The 18,479-nt window shown below is 52.6% G+C and overlaps 1 protein-coding gene across 2 annotated transcripts in view; it reads right to left on the bottom strand.

Annotated features, from left to right (window-relative positions):
• The window catches only part of APBA2 (amyloid beta precursor protein binding family A member 2), a 195,980-nt gene that overhangs the window by 163,574 nt on the left and 13,927 nt on the right, over positions 1 to 18,479 (bottom strand). For both annotated transcript variants that reach the window (XM_058666541.1, XM_058666542.1), the window contains exon 2: positions 352 to 455. The gene's annotated coding sequence lies outside the window, so the exon portion shown is untranslated. The remainder of the gene's footprint in view (positions 1 to 351; positions 456 to 18,479) is intronic.

The following is an 18,479-nucleotide window of genomic DNA, read 5'->3' as shown; positions in this document are numbered from 1 at the left end:
AAATGATATGGTTAGGTGGGAGGTTGAACGCAGGGTCTGGGTGAATACCATGCCACTGTCTCCAAGGGATAGGAGTGTCGGTGGAGTTTGATGTCCACAGGGACCTCTGGGAACCCATCTCCTCAATAGGCTCAGGGACAATGCTAAGTCTCACTTTGTAAAAAGGCAGAAAATGACAGCACAGTACAGCATAGCTACACCTAGACTTTGGCTAACAAAAAATATGGGTCCTGGCAGGTGCACTGCCCTCACAGCTCAGCTCAGCACAGCTCAGTGAACTGAGGCCCACACAGGATGTGCACACGGAAGAGGGCGTGGAGGCAGGTGGGGATAGCGACACATCCTACTCACCCAGAATTTCCAGACACAAGATGACTCTCCCTGTGCGCCAGATGGTGCAGACCTCTGCGGCAGTCTCCCACGCGAGACTTGGAAGTGCCTGAATATTCCAGAGACTGAAAGAGAACACAATTGCCCATGAGCTGAGCAAGCCAACCCCTCACTCACCAACAGGGGGGCCCTGAGCACACACCCTAACTGCAGAGTTAATGGCTCCCTGCTGCAGATCACAACAGCAAAAAGCAGCCGCAAACAGGATCTGAGCCCAGAGCAGACAAGCACTCTGATAAATGGCCACAGGCGGACCATGGTTCTCCAATGTGAGCCCTCAAACTGGTTCAACAAAGACTTGGGGCCATCTGCTGTCAACTTTCTCCCGCATATGTGCACTTCCCAAACTGCTCAGGAGGAAGATGCAGAGATCCTGTCCCATTCAAATCACAGGTCTCATTCACTCGGACAGGAAGCAACACGCATCCAATCAAGGCCCCATCCCCCACTTGCTTTTCAAACCAGCAAAACATGAAGCACAGAGCCTGACATGGTTCAGGTTATCTTCCTTCAGACAGTGCACATGTGCCGCATTTTCAGGGGATGGGGTGAAGAATTCTATCAGATACACCCGAAAGACTGAACAGTGCACCTGTGCTGGTTCCCAGAATCAGCCACCCAAGTGGGCAAGTACCACTCAGCCAACCCTAAGAGAAGGCCAGCAGGACAGGTAAAGACAGCAGGGGGCACCGCTCCCCTTCCCCAGCTGCTAAAGGGCACACTCCTGGCACACAGCAATAATGACACCAACTATGCAAATTGCTCAGAGGGAAGGACGGAGATGCCCTTATGGGGTGCAACTGTCCCAAGATGAGCCCCAAGATCCTGCTACCTAGAGCCCACAGCTGCAAGGCTGCAAGCCCAGCCCTTCCTTGTGCAGGAGTGGCAAGTAGTCCCAAAGCTGGCCCAAGCAGGCCGAAAGTCCCAGCCCTCGGTACCACACCAACTCTCCAGTCAGCAGGCTGGCCAGGAGCAGCCACATCCCACCCCTATTCTCCCCCATCCCAAGGCAACTGGGCCCAAGTCAGGAACCCAGGGCCAGAGCTGGACTGCCTGGTCTGGCTCATTGAGAACCTGGTTGGCTGCACACCACTCTGGGTTCTCGGCCTCCATCTTTGAGGGCCTGCAGGTTGGGGCAAGGCTGGTGGGGTGGGGTGCAAATCGGTGCGCTCCCACCTAGGACAGAGGATGGCAGAGCTCAGCAAGCAGCAGGACTCCTGGAAAGTGATGCGAGGGATGCTAAACCTCCCTGGGATGAAGCAAAAGGGGACTCAGACAAGATCCTCAGACAGGACCAGAAGAAGCAGCACCACGAGCGAGATGTGAAGAGGAATGGTACTTCATGGTGCATACAGTCTGAGCATCACATCCCAGCCAGTCAGGGCTCACCATGACTCTACCAAAACAAGGAACAATATGCTGCCCATGATGGAAGAAAATCACCACACCACAGCTCCAGGGGGAGGACCCTGGATGGCTGGGCTGGCCAGGGTGGCCACTGCCAGGGCTGTAAGCCCTCATCCACAGCCTAGGGTGCAGACTGGCATCAGAAGGGTGCTTCCACTCCTGCAACCACAGCTCAGATCAGATGCCTCTGTCTCTGGGTTGGGTCCCACCTGATCTGGCCCTTGGAGAGAAAAGCTGGCAGGGCAACGAAGTCTCAGCCTGCAGGAGCTGTTGCTGGGTGACAGGCTTAAGGGAATTCTATTCTGGTCCTGTATTCCTCAGCCAGCTCCAGCTCTGGAAGCACAAGCCACTGGTGCAAGGTCACAGTGCGAAGGCCCAGGCGGAGACAGGGGCTTAAACCCTAGGTGCCTGTGTTTGAAGCTCTCTCCAGCCTTGAACTCCCGCACCACCAGTGTGTGGGTGTACATGTTATGCAGGGAAAGGCGCCGGAGCTAGGGGCATCTGTAACATTCAATGCAGGATACAACAATGTCGCTACATGAAAATGTTTTTAGGTGCGTTTTCTACTCTGCCAACTTTGAGGAACATTATGACCTTTGTCTTAGGCCCAAAGGACACTACTTTAACTCTTCTAGAAACATCCTTAAGATGGTGAAAGAATGATGGAAATAACACAGACTGTGCAAAAATCCCAAAACAGATGGAGATTTTTGCATGCTACTAGAAATACATTAGTGGATTTGGGGGACACTTTAGGGGAATCTGGCACCTGCTGGCTCCCTAGATCATGGAAGATGATAGGCTCTCAGCTCCCAGCTACGCCCATTCCCTGCCCAGGCTGTTGCACATGGCACAGGCAACTGAGGCCACTGAACAGCACAGCAGCCCCAGGACCACTCAGACATCTTGTGAAGGACCAGGCCCATAAGGCCTCTCTAAGTGGTAGCTCCCAAGCTTGTACCTCTCAACAGCTCCAAGGCACAGTTAGCAGGTGTGCCTAGATGGCATGCCCAGCAAGGCCACACTTCACATCACAAAATCCCTGGCCAGTCACAGCCTTACTCCTCTCAGCTGACAACAACCCATCACTCAGCTGTGGTCCTCCCTAGATGCTTCTCTGGCCCACCCTGCCTTTAAGCCAGCATGAACAGTGGGCTTGCTGTAGAGGTTCCAGAACCCACCACCTTCACCAAACAAACCTTGGCCTCAGCCTCCAAGTTCTTTTGCCTTCTACAAGGCTCCCTGCTTCCTCCCACACCCAATTGTCCACTCTCCAGGATTACAAGCTATCCTGTGGACACACCTGATGCTCAGACCAGGTGCACAGCTGCAGATGAGGCCTTGTCCATGGCAGTGGGTTTGGATCAGGTGCACAAGCCTGAACAGTGGTGATGAGTCAAGAAGAAAAAATACATCATCCAAGGAGACCCCAGCAGGGACTTGGAGAAACTGGAAGAACGGAGAGTGAGTGCAAATGGGCCTGGGGGACAGAAGTGTTCTGCAAGTAGATAATGGTGATGAACATCATACAGATATGAAAACCCACTGAACTTCACAGCTGAAGGGGGTTAACTTTATGGTGTGTGAATTACAGTGCCCAGTTGCTGTTAACAAGTTTGTTAAATTGAGCTCAGATCCCATCTTCATTTCAATTTGATCCCCAACCGCCCTGTCACACAGGCTTCCTGCTGGGCACCAGCTATGGCCAATGACCACCCACCCAAGACCGCAGCCCCTCACGGGATTCCTGCTCAGCACCAGCTACGGCCGGCCGATGACCACCCACCCAAGACCGCAGCCCTCATGCGAGGGACACGCTGGCTGCCAACCTTGTCCAGGGCACAGCAGTCCAGTGGTATCCACAGCTGTGCCCCACGAAACCTTTATACCACTACCACAATGCATGGCTCTCTGCCCAAGGGGCTGCCCCTCCCTTTATTTGCTGGCAACGAATGACCTCTTAATGGTTTTGTTTAAAACAATGTATTTCTTGAGGGACAATCCCCCCAAGAAGCCACTCAAAAAGCAATTCCACATTCTCTACGAAAAATTTAAATATGCACATCCTTCTAGCCAACAGGTGCACCTCCAGGGGGACTCCCCAATCCAGGAGATGACAGCAGCAATATTTTAAGACACTGGAAACAACCAAAATACCCCCAATAAATGGGGAAAAGGTGATGTATATCAGGGCCAAGTTCAGTGCTGGGAATACTCTTCAGGTCTGGAGAGAAAGGCAGCTCCAGTGTGCTGACAGAGCTGGGGAAAGCCTACTGCTGAGTGACACATCCCAGCCACAGGTGCAATAAGCCAGCTAGGAGTTGTAGAGTCACACAGCCACATGCGCATACAAGGCACAGAGCAAGGGTTCGAGGGCCCTACCACCTGCTTCTCGGTGACTTGGGGGAGGAAGGAGCTGAGGGGTTCACCTTTCACTTTATTACACACGAATGCGCATCACTGGCTGGGATATAGTGGGCCCCACAGACTCAACCTTCGATGGCTTCTAGCCCAGTGGGAAAGTAACTGAACTAAGAACAGCCAGCCTGCAAGAAAAGAGGAGGAAGCTCAGGGTGTGTATGGGGGGTGGGGGGAAGGTTGTGCTCTGAAAGGCCATAGAGCATGGAAACAATCCTCTCCTATCAGGTCACTGTGAGCAGATACCGCCCCTCTAGCCACAAGGTCTGCACATATCCCAGTGCACCCCCAGGAGAGGGAAACAGCACAGGAGGCAGTGATGGACAGAGGGGGCATGGAGGAGCTGCTGCATGGGGACCTCTGGGACCGGAGCAGCCAGGCCAAGACAGCAGCATCTAGACCCAGCTTTCACCTGGTTCAGCAGGTGCCAGAGCCTAGCCCACTCTGGCATATCACAGACCCAGTTCACATCATGCTGAGGAATGCCAAAGCAGTATCCATCCCAGTTTGCCACCTGGCCCAGCCCACACCAGAAGCTACAGCCCAACAGGAGAGTTCTCCAAGTTCCCCTACCAGGGCCCACTCCAAGACCCAGATCTCACATGTGCCAGCAGTCACTAGGCCCTTACCCAGCATAGTCCAGCCCTCAAGTCTTGGCCTTTATGTGTGCTGGTGGATGTTGTGGCCCCATACCCGATTCTTGGATGCAACTGCAGGTGCTACAGGCTGCACCACCCCAGCCTGGTCCCAACTCCATTTCCCATGAGCATTGGTAAGCTCCACGGTTATGCCTCGCCTGGCCTGTCACCACCTAGCTCCTGAGCACACCAGTGGGTACTGCAGTCCTACAGGAGTCATCCCTCCACAGATTCTGCCCCCAGATCCAGTTCTCCTGCACACTGGTTAGTGCCATGGTCCAGCCTAACCTGACCCATTCCCTGCTTCAACACACTGATGGGTACTAGCCCTGCCAGGTAGGCCCCACAGCCCTAACTTTTGTGTTCACTTGTGGGGGTGACCAGCAGTGGTCAGTGTTAGCTAGCCAAGCTCAGGTCTCCCACGTGGGCGGGTGTATTGGTCTGAACCAGAAAAGTCCTCCACACAGCTTGGTCTCAGCTCCTTCACTCACCTGCAAGTGGAGTAGCCTGGTCGGAAGAAGTGCCCCAGAAGTCATTCCTCACCTATAACGTACTCCACTCCCTCAGAGTGGTCCACCCTCTCACACATCCCCAAGCCCTGAGCACATGGGTTTCCGAGCTCATTCTTCCTGCGGGGTGGCATGCTGGCCTGGATCCCTAGCCATCTGAGACCCAGGCATGTGAGTCCCCAGGTCTGCTCTGCTGGCCCCAGCAGAAGCTGGACACAGTGCTCTGTCCACTGGTTTTCTTATAAAATAATCTAATATAACTAAGTTCTCCATACCTGGAAGTGACCTGCTATCCCCATCCAGGTCGGAAACAATGAAACAACCTGTGTGAGTGTCCAGGGATGGAGCCAGGGTCATGTGGCTCTGATCCGCCCCCCCCGCCCCCAAGCCCACACACCACAGACGCGAACTGAATGTGGAGAAAATCTCCATCTCTCTGCTAGGAAACTCTTCTGCATAATTTAAAACCAACAAGTACTTCTCAAACCCAACAGTGGAATCTGAAAACACTTGAGAAATGATGGACATTTCTCCCAAGCTCTCTGCTCAAGGATTAACACGTGCAGACAGAAATAGGACACAGGCAGCATCGTTACCTAGGTCTCCTGACCCCCCAGTGCCCCTGTGGCCTGCAGATGTCACTGAAGCCCAGAAGGGGAGATGCCAGGCAGAGCCAGGGACAACAGGCACAGCTCCTGGTTGACCAGATGTCAGAGCACAGCAAAGCTCATCTGTGGCACAAAACTTGTTAAGGTGGCTCTGGTGTCTCCCAGGAGAGAAGCGAGGAGACCTCACCTTACAGCCAGAATTGATTGCACACTTTCAAATAACCCATGAAGTTTTTAAGAAGGCAAGCTCCAACATGGCAGCTGCCCTGTCTCAATGTAGTCACTGCAGCAGCTCCTTCAGCTGACCCTGCGGCCAGCACCCATGCTGGGCTCCGAAGGATGCACTGAATTCACCTAGAAACCACAGTGGGGACTGTCACAAAGCTGTCCCAACACACTACATGGGGACAGTGCCAGGAAGGAGACGTGCACAGATCCCAGGAACAGCTTCGCAGGGAGTGCGTGAGACAGCTGGGCCATGGGGCTCAAGTCCGAGGGTAGCCCCTGGCATCCTGGAGCAGGAAGATCCCCCAAGGGGGAGTGAATCAGCTAGTCCTGCTCTGGTCCCTGCCCATCACATGTGGGCCTAACACACAAAAATCATGGGTCAAATGCATCTCCATTTATACACAACAAAATCCAGCAGGTCTGGCCCCAGCCTATACAAGAGTTTGAATCCCAACGACCCCACTTTGGACCCAGCTCCTTGCTGATGCACTGGGAAAGCAGTGGAGGATGGCACAGCACTGGGGTCCCCACCACCCAGGTGGGAGACCTGGATGGAGCTCAGACTCCCAGCCTCAGCTTAGTCTAGCCCTTGGCCAATGCAGCCATTCGGGCAGAGAACTTACACATGGAAGAACTCTCTGTTTCTCCCCCAACTCCCTCTCTCTCTGTGTAGCTTTGCTTGTCAAATAAGTCGTTTTATAAAAATGGAAGCAGATATAGCAACATAAGTAAACACGAAAAAGGGGTGGGGAAGTTGCTTCTTCCCTCTATGGCATCTCCAAACATGCTCTTGAAATCTCTTTGAAAACTACCTGCTTTACCTTGCCACTCATCCGAACTCCTCCACTGTAGCCTGCCTTCAGCAGCTTGCAGCCTCATCACCCTCATAACCTGAACAACAGTCACCAGGAGGTCCCCTGCCCTCCCTCTGTCCCTTGCCACCCCATGAGTCCATCAGCTACACTTCCACCACTGCTCCAACCAGGAGCACTGCCCCTTGTGGATGGGTTTGGTAACCAAGAGGGGCTGGTCCCACCAGTCCTTGCAGGGTCCTTGTGTGTCCCTCACGCAGAACCTTCCTGAGTGGCCACAGCCAAGTGTACGTTCTTAGTAAAGCTCTACTGAAAAAACGCCGAAGATTGCGCATGCAGCTCCAGACAGAACAAGGAGCATCACTAGTCCCAGAAACGTGAAGGAGATCGGGGAGGTAGGAAGTACACTGCCTCCGATGCCTTCCCTGACCCCCAAACAACAGACAGTCCGGGCATCTTATCTCGGGCCAACAGGCTGCCAGGAAGCCACTGCCATGAGGCCCCTGCAAACCACAGAGGCTGTCCCCAAATGTAGGCGAGTAACTATCTCATTTGCTCAGGACGAGCTGGGGCCAGGAGCTGTGCTCTGTGCTGGACCAGACCTTGTCACTGTTGTTTTTCCCAGCCTCCCCCACCCCCCACACAGGACTTGTGTGCACAAGCCTTCTGTTCAGGAAGCCAGTATGTACATCACAGCTCCTCAGGCTTCTTCTCTTGAAAACATAATTAATCACTGTCTCTTAGGGCAAAACCTAGAGGATGTGTAACATTCATAACCAAAAACGTTTCCTATGAAGAAATCAGATGAAGCAAGATACTCCTTTGGTGCCACACCTTTCTGGCAGAAAACAACACTGTAGGATGTTGGGATATTCCATGGAAATCAAGATGTATGGCCCTCTCAAGTTTCAAATTCAGGACCAGCACTGTGGTGCAGTGGATTAAGCCACCACCTACAAAACTAGTATTCCCTATGGGCATACACAGGTTCGTGTCCTGGCTGCCCTACTTTTGATTCAACTCACTGTGAATGCACCTGGGACAGCAGCAGCATTTGGCCCAAGTGGTAGGTCCCGGCACCCACATGGAAGACCCAGATGAAGCCCCTGGCTCTGGGCTTTGGCCTGGCCAGGCACAGCAACAGCTGTTAAAGCCCTTTGGGGAATAAACCAGTGGGTGCAAACTCCCTCTTTCTCTCTGCAGCCCTGTCCTTCAAATAAGCTAAGTCTTTCACAAAATGACAACTCCCAATACTGACAGTGGGATCCCTACCCAGGTCTCCCAGATTGAGAGCCAGCCATGCTGGGGGATTAAGGCAGTCACCTGCTTGAAGCTGCACACAACAAACGGAGCTCTCCAGACAACCCAGGTGTGTGCAAGTGACTCCAGAGAGCATGAGACCAATGTCAACAGTCCCAGCTCTACGAGCACAGAACCCATCCTTAAACAACTGCACTGGGAGCCCGTCTCACAGAATGCAAACTGTCTCCGAGCAAACGAGAAGCCAGAATTTCAAAGAGGTTCAGCTAGAGGAGAAAAAGGGAAAGAGAAAAATAACTCCACTGCCTTTCGGGGACCCTAAGAGAGGGTGTCCTTGAACATGGCCACGGTCATGATGTCTGGGAAAGCTCATACTGCAGTGCCAGGGTTTGGGTCAGAGGGTGGTGGTGGGACTCTCTCTTCCCTGCTTGACCAGGGTGGTCTGCTGGGGAGGAGTAGAGTCCAGGGAGCCCAGACTGAAAGCTCTCTCCAGCCCAGCCCCCTGTGGGAGTGGGACGCGCCCAAGTCATGGGCAGCCTGTCACCAGGTTGCTGGCAGGGAGGCATGCTTGGGGCTCAGCAGGTGAGGCCTCATTTGGGACATTCACATCTCCCATGGGTGCATGGATTCCTGGCCTGGGCCCTGTTTCTGATTCCAGCTTGTTGTCAATGGACAACCCTAGGAGACAGCAAGTCTCAATGGCATGGGTCCCTGCCACCCAAACACAAGCCAGGGACTGAGCTCTGGGCTCCTGACTTCAGCCTGGCCTCTCCTGACTGTTGCAAACATTTGGGGAGTGAACCAGCAAATGGGAAACCTCTGCTTCTCTTCTTACTTTTCACATCAACAAATGTACAACCACATGCTCTGGGCAGGCATGATGGTGCCAGACAGCCACCACCCAACACCTCTCCCTTCCTGTCTGGAGATGCCTCGGCCTTCACCAAGAATAGGCACCTGCACTTTGGCTTTCCCAGGCCAAATGACCAGCATGGTCAGTCAGTTGCTGGGCATAGCCCTAAAGAAATAAGGAAACTCTGTGTCAGACCAAAGCAATCAAACAGCAAAAGGGTTTGTACTGAAGAGCTGCAGTCTCCATCCAGACTTTCCCTCTCTACTGGCAAGCCTGCTCACCCACTCCAGTTCAAATTCCGCAGATGCCTGCTTCCACCTCTCTAAATTGTTGCCTCTACTCATCAATCTCCTGGTACAATATAGGAACCATGTGGGTTATCCTCCCAGGCTCTGGTGTGAGCGACCTGCTCACAGCAGCTTCTGCGGTCACCAGGAGGAACTGCCCACTCCCACCGCCACAGCCACTAAGGGGGGCCAGATCCTCCCAGGAGCGCCCACTCAACGCTGGGAGCAGGCTCTCTGCTCTGCAGGAATTGTTCAACTTCGTAAAGCCCACAGAAGGGTGTACATACCCAATAAAATGGTGTCTTAACCAGCAAGGAAATGTTGATCCAGATCACGATGCGGCTGAATTCTGAGGATGCCAGTCTCAAAAGGACAGATGCTATGTGGGACAGTCCCATCAACAGGAAGTCGCTGAGCAGGCAAACTCGGAGACAGGGAGCAGAGTTTCAGGCTCACACGGTTTGGAGATCTGAAGGTGGTGGGCAGTGATGTGCTGACTGCCACTGTGTTGGTCCTTTAGACAGAGGTCGGGAGGAAGCCAAGTTGCACGTATTTCACCCCCAAATAGCCTAGACACGGCAAGGGGAGGGGGCGGCATGGTGGCTCATTTAGCTAATCCTCCCCTTGCAAGCACTGATTCGTATCCCGGCTGCTCCACTTCCCATCCAGCTCCCTGCTTGTGGCCTGGGAAAGCAGTCGAGGACGGCCCAAAGCGTTGGGTTCTTGTACCCATATGGATCGGCTCAGTGTTGGCCACTGTAGCCACTTGGGGAGTGAACCAGCGGGTAGAAGACCTTTCTGTCTCTCCTCCTCTCTCTAAATCTGCCTTTCTAATAAAACAAATAAGCAAGACAATGAAGAGATCCTTGATGTGGGAAAACAGAAGCAGGAAGTGGCAGCCACTGCCATCAACTGACCCTCCCACAAGAGTTCTTCCAGCATTCCTGGGCTATGCCAAAGAGACAAAGCTCAGGTGGCCTGGCCCTGGTGGGCGCACAAGACAGGTGTTAGAGCAAACGCCCATGCCAGCCCAGCTCGGGAGGGCCACACAAGATCTCCCATAGCACAAGCCTGGTGCCAGCACAGCTGTTTGGGAAAAATTCAGACTCCATCCAGGTTACATAGGCCCACAGCACCAGGGCCTAAGGGTAAAGTGTGCATGTATGTATGGTGTATATGAGTGTGTGTGTGTACACACACAAACACATATATCCTTTAAATATACATATATATGACTGTCAACTGACTTCAAAAATGGTAGCGCTTCCACCAGCCCTGTCAGGAATCTCATGAGCTTTTTTCCAGCACTCTGACAGCCCCTTCAGGGTAGGCTCGAGGAGAAGGCGCCAGTGAGCACCTGCTTGCTTCTCTTAGACCACCTAGGCTTCCCTGGGTTTACCCACTGTGGATCAGCACTGTGTAGCCCATAGACACTGTGAGACAGCCTGGAACAGACTGAATGTCCCCACAGCTCCACCGTCCCAAGCTCTGATCCCACTCTTTGAGTAATAGCTGTGCCCACAGAGCACCACCTCTGTGCAGAGAAGAGCATCCCAGCTGGCTCCTCCGTTCAGCTGATCCCTCCAGTACATGACTCCTCCCTCCAGCTGGTTCCTCCCTTCAGCATGTGGCTCTTCCCTCCAGATGGTTCCTCCCTCCAGCTGGCTCCTCCCTTCAGCTGATCCCTCCAGCTGGTTCCTTCCTTCAGCATGTGGCTCCTCCCTCCAGGTGACTCCTCCCTCCAGCAGATGGCTCCTCCCTCCAGCAGATTCCTCCAGTACATGACTCCTCCCTCCAGCAGATGGCTCCTCCAAGACAACCTCCCTGGTCCTGACCTTGCTCTAGCTGCAGACTGGCAGAACAATTCTGCCCTGAATCCGAAATGCTCTGGATAACCACCACCAACACAAAAGGCCAGAGACCAGACTCAGGGCCCCACTCCACCTGTGTATCCTGGATTGCAGTTGGCTGGCCCACAGTAGCCCTGGGGCAAGCCTGGAACCGTCCAAGCCCCCTGGGGACTGGAACCGTGGAGCAGGCTTTCTGCTGTGCATTTTGGGTTAATCAAGAAGAAAATGGGCTGCCATGTGGAGATTCACACCAGACACTTCAATGCTGTCACCATCTTCTCATTCATGCCCAAACCCATCCCATGAGGAGCCCTGTGACCCACAGTACACTTCCAACATTACACCTGGAGGTCAGGTTGGAAGACAAGGTTCTAACACAGAGAACCAAAGATCCGTTCCCCAGGGGCACCCAGGACACACAGGACCCCAGCCCTGTGACCAAGTGTCCTCAGCATCATCTTCCAGACTGCTCATCTGAAAGCCACACCCAGGTAGGTTACAAGGTCCTTAGTAAAGATGCCACTTCAGCTGCCCCTTTTCCATCACTGGCCACGCATATTCCAGAAGCCAGGGCATGGGAAGAAGGACTCACCCAACACAGAACTCGGGCCCGGATGACCAGAGGATAGCCCTCCCCCTCCCCCACTAAGTCACTGCAGAGACCACAGCCCCGCCCCCTCCCATCCAGCAACCTGCAGAAGCCAGGCTAGAGGAGTAAAGGGGCACTGAGCTGAGCCAAAGCACTGAACATGCCGCTGGCTCTTCCTCCCACGGGGACAAAGCCTGTGAGGGCCTAGACCCGCAGGTGGCAGGTGGGAGGCTGCAGGCCACTGGGCTGGTGACAGTCCACAGCAGCTGGAGGCAGGCTGTAACATTACTGCCACTACCTCAGACAGTGGCATCTGATCAACCTGGAATGGACCTTACATAAATACAAAACAAAACAAAAAATAACAACAAAACCAGGCATAATTTGAAAATAGGCAGTTCTGAATGGCGTATAAAGAGATGGTCAAGGGTCCAGCGCAATACCATAGTGGTTAAAGTCCTTGCCTTGAATGCACCGGGATCCCATATGGGCACCGGTTCTAATCCCAGCAGCCCCACTTCCCATCCAGCTCCCTGCCTGTGGACTGGGAAAGCAGTTAAGGACAGCCCAAAGCTTTGGGACCCCGCACCTGCATGGGAGACCTGGAAAAGGCTCGTGGCTCCTGGCTTCGGGTTGGCTCAGCTCCAGCCATTGTGGCTGCTTGGGGAGTGAATCATCAAACAGAAGATCTTCCTCCCTGCCTCTCCTCCTCTCTGTATATTCGCCTTTCTAATAAAAATAAATAAATCTTTAAAAAAATAAGATGGTTGATTCAGCATAGGCTTCTCAAATCTCACAGTAAATGATCTCTTGGTGAACCATTCTCAAAGCCAAGTAAGCTGACTCCTGGAAGACCCTCCTGGAAGCGCATGATCACTTTCTGTTTGCAGCCTGGTCCTGTTGATTAAGCTCGCAAAGGGGTTCCAAGTCTCCCTCTACCACGCCCAGCCCTTGGGGCTGCTGCCTGACTCATGGTCCCTCTCTCTCACTCGGCCATCCTGTGGACACGTACTGAGGCCACACACCTGCAGGCAGCCAGCTCTGCCCACAGGGCCTGGCTGACCCCTCCACCCAGGGCTCCAGGGGAGACTAAGCTCCCTCTATTCTGTTCCACAGGAGGACTGCACGGCCAGCCTGGCTACAGCCCCATCAGCCCTGAAACCCACACTGACAGCGTTCAGCTCTTCCCATTGGAGCAGTGGAACCAGGCCTGGATGAGGCTGCAAACGGGGCATCTGGCAGATGGATTGGTTAAGGAAAAAAAAATAAAACAGGCCTCAAACCTGCACCTCTGGGCAGGATTGCTCCCCTCAGTGGAGACTGGGCCTGGCTTACCTGCAGCAAGACCCACCGCAGACCCCAGTCCCAGCACTCAACACGTGGCCTCGCAGCATTACTTTGCAGCCCCTGCCCCTAACTCATCATACCCCCACCCCCAGCAGAGGCGACACAGGCAATGTCCCCCAGAACACTCAAGCCGGGGCTTTCCCATCAGCCACTTTGGTCAACTCCTAGGCACCTGTGCTGGGGACCACCTTCCTGGTGCCACAGCACCTGATTCACCTATGCTGGCCCCAATACCTACAAATGGGAGCTTCCAGAACCTTCCAGGACTGCATCCTGTAACATCCACCCAGTCTCAGCCCATCTGCTCATACACCCACAGGGAAGGAAGCAGAGGCCACCAGCCACTGCAAGAATGCCTGCAAGGAGGTCTAGATGTCACACCCACCACAGCCACCACCTAGACAGACTCAGTCCACGAGGAGAAAGCCCTCAGAGCCCCTGCTTGCAGGTCCCCCAGCCAAGCAAGCCACTTCCTCACAGTCCCCTCATGGGGCTCTCCTGTTCCAAGCTGAATACCCATGGGACAGTCCCAGGAAGGCCCTTGCCCTTGCCTGGAGACGCCACTCCACAGGACCACATCCTCTAGCCCACCCCCACAACACAGGGCCAAATCCACTTTCCCTGATCACCTCTGGCCCCTGCTCCAGAGCCCACAAGGGCCCTAGTTACAGGTGAAACAGGAGGGTCCACTTGAGAGGCTGCCAGAGACCCCCCTCCGCCCACCTCCCACCTCCTGCCCAAGGCCATGGAGCTGATTAATCGAGAGCCTAACAGGCCAACAAGCCAGGAACAAAAAGGGAAAAGAAAAGAATCCCCAGCCAGAAGAGCCACAAAGAATGAACAAACCCCACGGGAAGTCACAGAGGCAGAAGCAAGGCAGGCGGCAGTCCAGGTGGGCAGAAGCCAAGAGCTTTCCTGTGCTTCACCCCTCAACACCCAGCACGTGAGCAAGAGGGGATGAGTGCACCAGGAACTATGAACACGAACCACACCAAACGCATGTGAACAGGTGACAATACCAGAGACAGGCAAGCGGCCAAAACTTAGCTTATTCTGCAGTTTATCGAGCAAAGGAATAAACGAGAAAGGCGAGGGGGAAAAAAACAGGACAAGAAGAATGATGATAGCGGGCCACACAATGCACCATCAGTGCCAGACCACAAGACTTGTGGCCCCATAAGCTGATACAAGCTGGTGACATCATAGCCTAGTGACATCACTTCACAGTGATGTCATCACCTAGCAACAGCACCACAGTCCTCGTACAAGGGTCTTCCATGATGTGTTCACAACAAGGCAACCTCCTGACAACACAGACCCACACAGTGATGCATGAGTGTGTGGCAGACAGGTGCACAGTGCCCGAAACAGCAAATACGGCCACCATAAATGCAAATGCAGAATCCAGAAACACAGGGGCGATGACCCAGAATGCAGCAGCTCCACGCCTGGCATTGGCATGTGGCATTGGCATGTGCAAACAGAGAGCTCATCAATAAATGATGTTGGAAAAGGAAATGTTTGCAAATAAATGGTGTCCCCAGGTCACATCAGATCCCAAAATAAATTCTCAATAACTAAGAGATGTAAATGTGAGGGGGGAAAGTCTGAACTAGCAACTATTACAAGAGAACATAGAAGAGTGTTTGTATACACTTGGGGTTGGCAAGTCATTTCTATAAGAAGAGATGCACAATTCAGGGGCTATTAAAGCAAAGCCTGATGATCTGACAAGATAAAAATTCCAAATTCTTACATTGCCAAGCAAGCCTCTGAACAAAGGCCATGGCTGTGACATGTTTGGGAGAAAATGCTCGCAGTGCCAGTAGCAAGTAAGAAACAGACTCACTGCATTCAAAACACCTACAAACAAGCAAGATGGAAAAGCTGAATGAGTCAACCAAGGAACAGGTGGCACACAAAAGGAGATCAAAAGGCGAAAATCAAATTATTATGTGCTTGGGCACCTGCACCCACCCACATGGGAGACCTGGAGGAAACTCCTGGCTTTAGCCTGGCTCAGCCAGCTGGGGAGTGAACCAGCAGATAAAAAATCTGTCTCCTCTCTGTAGCTGCCTTTCTAGGAAATAAAAAATAAATCTTACAAAAAGCATTAAATAAAATTTGGAGTCCTGCTTACCTCCAGGGGACCCATCCCAAAACATCCACAGGCTGCCACACAGCAGGTTCTGTCCTCACATAGCATGACACACAAGGTACAGTTTGGCAATTACAACCACACACTATGATAACAACCTACATGGGCTCTGCCTCTTTTCCAAGAGTCAAGATAGCGTCTAGGAACATGGTTGACCACGACAGTGAGATGGCTGCCTGGGGGAGACCAGCACAGAGCCAAGCCTTCTGTCCACGTGACAGATGGAAGCTCCAAAGCATGAGTGTGTCCAGCAGGTGCCCACTGGCCAGACCACAGGGAAACAGCTGCTCTGACCTCTCAGAGAGCCACTGGCAATATCTGTTCACATTCCAACTGCTCAAGCACACAGCCCACCAAGCCAGAAGCCTACGCTACAAGCACACCCCCCCCACACACACACACAGATTTAATGCAGGAGTATGAAACCGGGCACCAGAAGTTCAAGGAGCAATGGTTACACTACACCGGCGTCAGAGCAATATAGCCACTCACCTTGACGAGGGACGACATTCAAGATTCACTGCTCCTCATACAAATGTGCAAGTATGACCGGTGAAGCAATCAGAACATTTTTTAAAGAGGGAGGAGAGAGCTCCCATCTGCTGGATACAACTGAAGCCAGAAGCTTCTTCCAGGTCTCCCACCTAGGCGCAGGTGCTTGGCCGTCTTCTGTTGCTCTCCCAGGAGCATTAGCAGGGAGCTAGATTGGAAAGGGAGCAGCAGGGACTCCCACTGGCACCATGTGGGATCCCAGCATTGCCAAAGGAGGTTTAACCTGCAGCACTGGCAGCCAGCACCCAAAATGTTTTAATTAAATGATTTTTTTTAAATAAAAGATACACAGCTAACAGGAGAATCCAGTGACAATTTACAATACAGGGTGTACATGGTGCTAACAAAAAATTCATGAAGATGCGTTTGAGAAGAAAAAATATCAAATCCATGCACAAAGGTTCACAAAAAGTTCATGAGAATGTATATTACAAGAAAGTCATGCATGGGTTTAAAATGTTTTGCACCAAGTGGTTAGCATTGTGGCACAGTGGGATAAGCCATCACCTGCAAGGCCAACATCTCATATAACTGAAGGTTCAAGATCCAGCTCACTGCTTCCACTCCAGCTCCCTGCTAATACACCTGGGAAAGCAAGCAAGATGGCCTGAGTGGTTGGGCACCTGCCACCCAAGTGGGCGGCCCCGATGGAGCTCCAGGCTTCTGGCTTTACCAGGCCCAGCTCTGCCATCTGCAGCCATTTGGGAAACGCAGACAGACGGAAGATTGTGGGCTTTTCTTCTCTGCAACTGTCTTTAAGTCCTGAAAAAATTATGCTAAAATGACACATATTCTTTGTTTCCATTTCCATGAACTCTTTGAGGTACCCTGATATGACCTCCTTTTATAGAAAAATATTAACTATAATAAATACGTATTCTTGTGCAGCAAAGGGAAATATTTCTGAGGAAGGAAAAAATGAGAATATCACACTCAATTGGTAATGACATTTTTTCCCCAAAGATGTATCTTCACTGGAAAGTCAAATTTACAGAGAGAAGGAGGGACAGAAAGAGCTGTCCACTGGTCCACTCCCCAAGTGACCGTAACAGCTGGTGCCAATCTGAAGCCAGAAGCCTCCTCTGGGTCTCTCACACAGGTGCAGGGTCCCAAGGCTTTGGGCCGTCCTCGACTGCTTTCCCAGGCCACAAGCAGGGAGCTGGATGGGAAGTGGAGCTGCCGGGATTAGAACCAATGCCCATATGGGATCCTGGCATGTGCAAGAGTACTCCAACCACTAGGTTACTGCGCCAGGACCCACAATGTTCTTTAAACGTGCCTGGCATGGGGGGTGAGGAAGCTGTTTATTTACATTATTGTATTTCTGTAAGTTCAAATTATTTCAATGAATGCCAATTAATTTTATTAACTAGAATAAAATGTAATTACAAAGAAATCTGCTCATGCAAAACCCATGACAGAACACTTGTTCTTGTAGATGGGGCCGGGCCCCTGTTAAGCCCAAACTCCGGTGCCAGTAGAATGGCTCTTCTCTGCTCCAAAACACTGGATAGAAGCTAGAAGGCCTGGGGACAAGTGCACCTGTCAGATCAACTCACATTTTTTATTAGCACTCTTCCTGCGAGACAATGAAACAACACCCAAAGCCACTTCCCGGAAGACAGCCCAGTCCCAACCCTTTAAGATCACTCCCAGAGCCCATCCCATGGTCTTTGTGTCCTCTCACATCTTTGGGTGGAAGTGACAGAGGTTCCACCCGGCTGCTGAGCAAAGTTGCTGACCTGTTAAGAGGGACCGCGAGCTCCCCAGCAGCCCCCTACCCTGGCGCACTGGAGACACGCTGCGGTCCTCCTCGAACCCCGACAGCCAGGAGCATCCCTGTCCTGTCCACCATCAGAGAACAAAGTGCAACAGAGAGGCCCTTTAAAGCCACTGAGGCGCCCACGGAATGTGCCTCCACGCATAGAATGGGTCCAGAAGAGCTTGCTTCAGAGTCCAGTCGTGGGGAACTGATGCAGGCTGTTCCATTTTAGGTTCTTCAACTAGAGGAAATCTAAAAATTCTTCATTCCGGCTCAACAGAGCAAGCGCATGCATTCATCTCCCGCTTCCGGCAAAGAGGGACAAAGATGCTCCTGGGGCCACAGCTTCTCCTGGGATTCTTGGAGAAGCTGAGAGCTCAGGGCTGTCCGAATACCAGGGCAGGCCTCAGAAGGTGCCCACAGCCATGAGCGCCAACGTAGCACCCTGGGAGCAGAGGGGGACAAGGAGGGTTTGGTCCCAATACATTTGCCAATTCATCAGGATAACTAAAGATTGGTTAATTGATTGTTGTTGATTGATTTGAAGAGGCAAAGCATTAAGAGAATCTTCTACCAGCTGGTTCATTCCCTTCCTCCCCTAAATGGCTGCAAATGACCAGGGCTGGGTTTGAATAAAGCTAGGAGCCAGGAACTCATCCAGGTCTCCCACATGGGCACAGGGGCCCAAGCACTTAGACCACCAAGAGCTGCCTTCCCAGATGCATTAGCAGGGAGCTGGATCAGAAGCAGAGCAGCTGGGCCTTAAGCAAGTACTCAGATATGAGACTGTGGAGCCACGAGTGGCAGCTTA

Source organism: Ochotona princeps, chromosome 6 (genome assembly GCF_030435755.1).
Source record: "Ochotona princeps isolate mOchPri1 chromosome 6, mOchPri1.hap1, whole genome shotgun sequence".
Classification (NCBI taxonomy): Eukaryota; Metazoa; Chordata; class Mammalia; order Lagomorpha; family Ochotonidae; genus Ochotona; species Ochotona princeps.
This window is presented reverse-complemented; position numbering and strand designations above follow the sequence as displayed.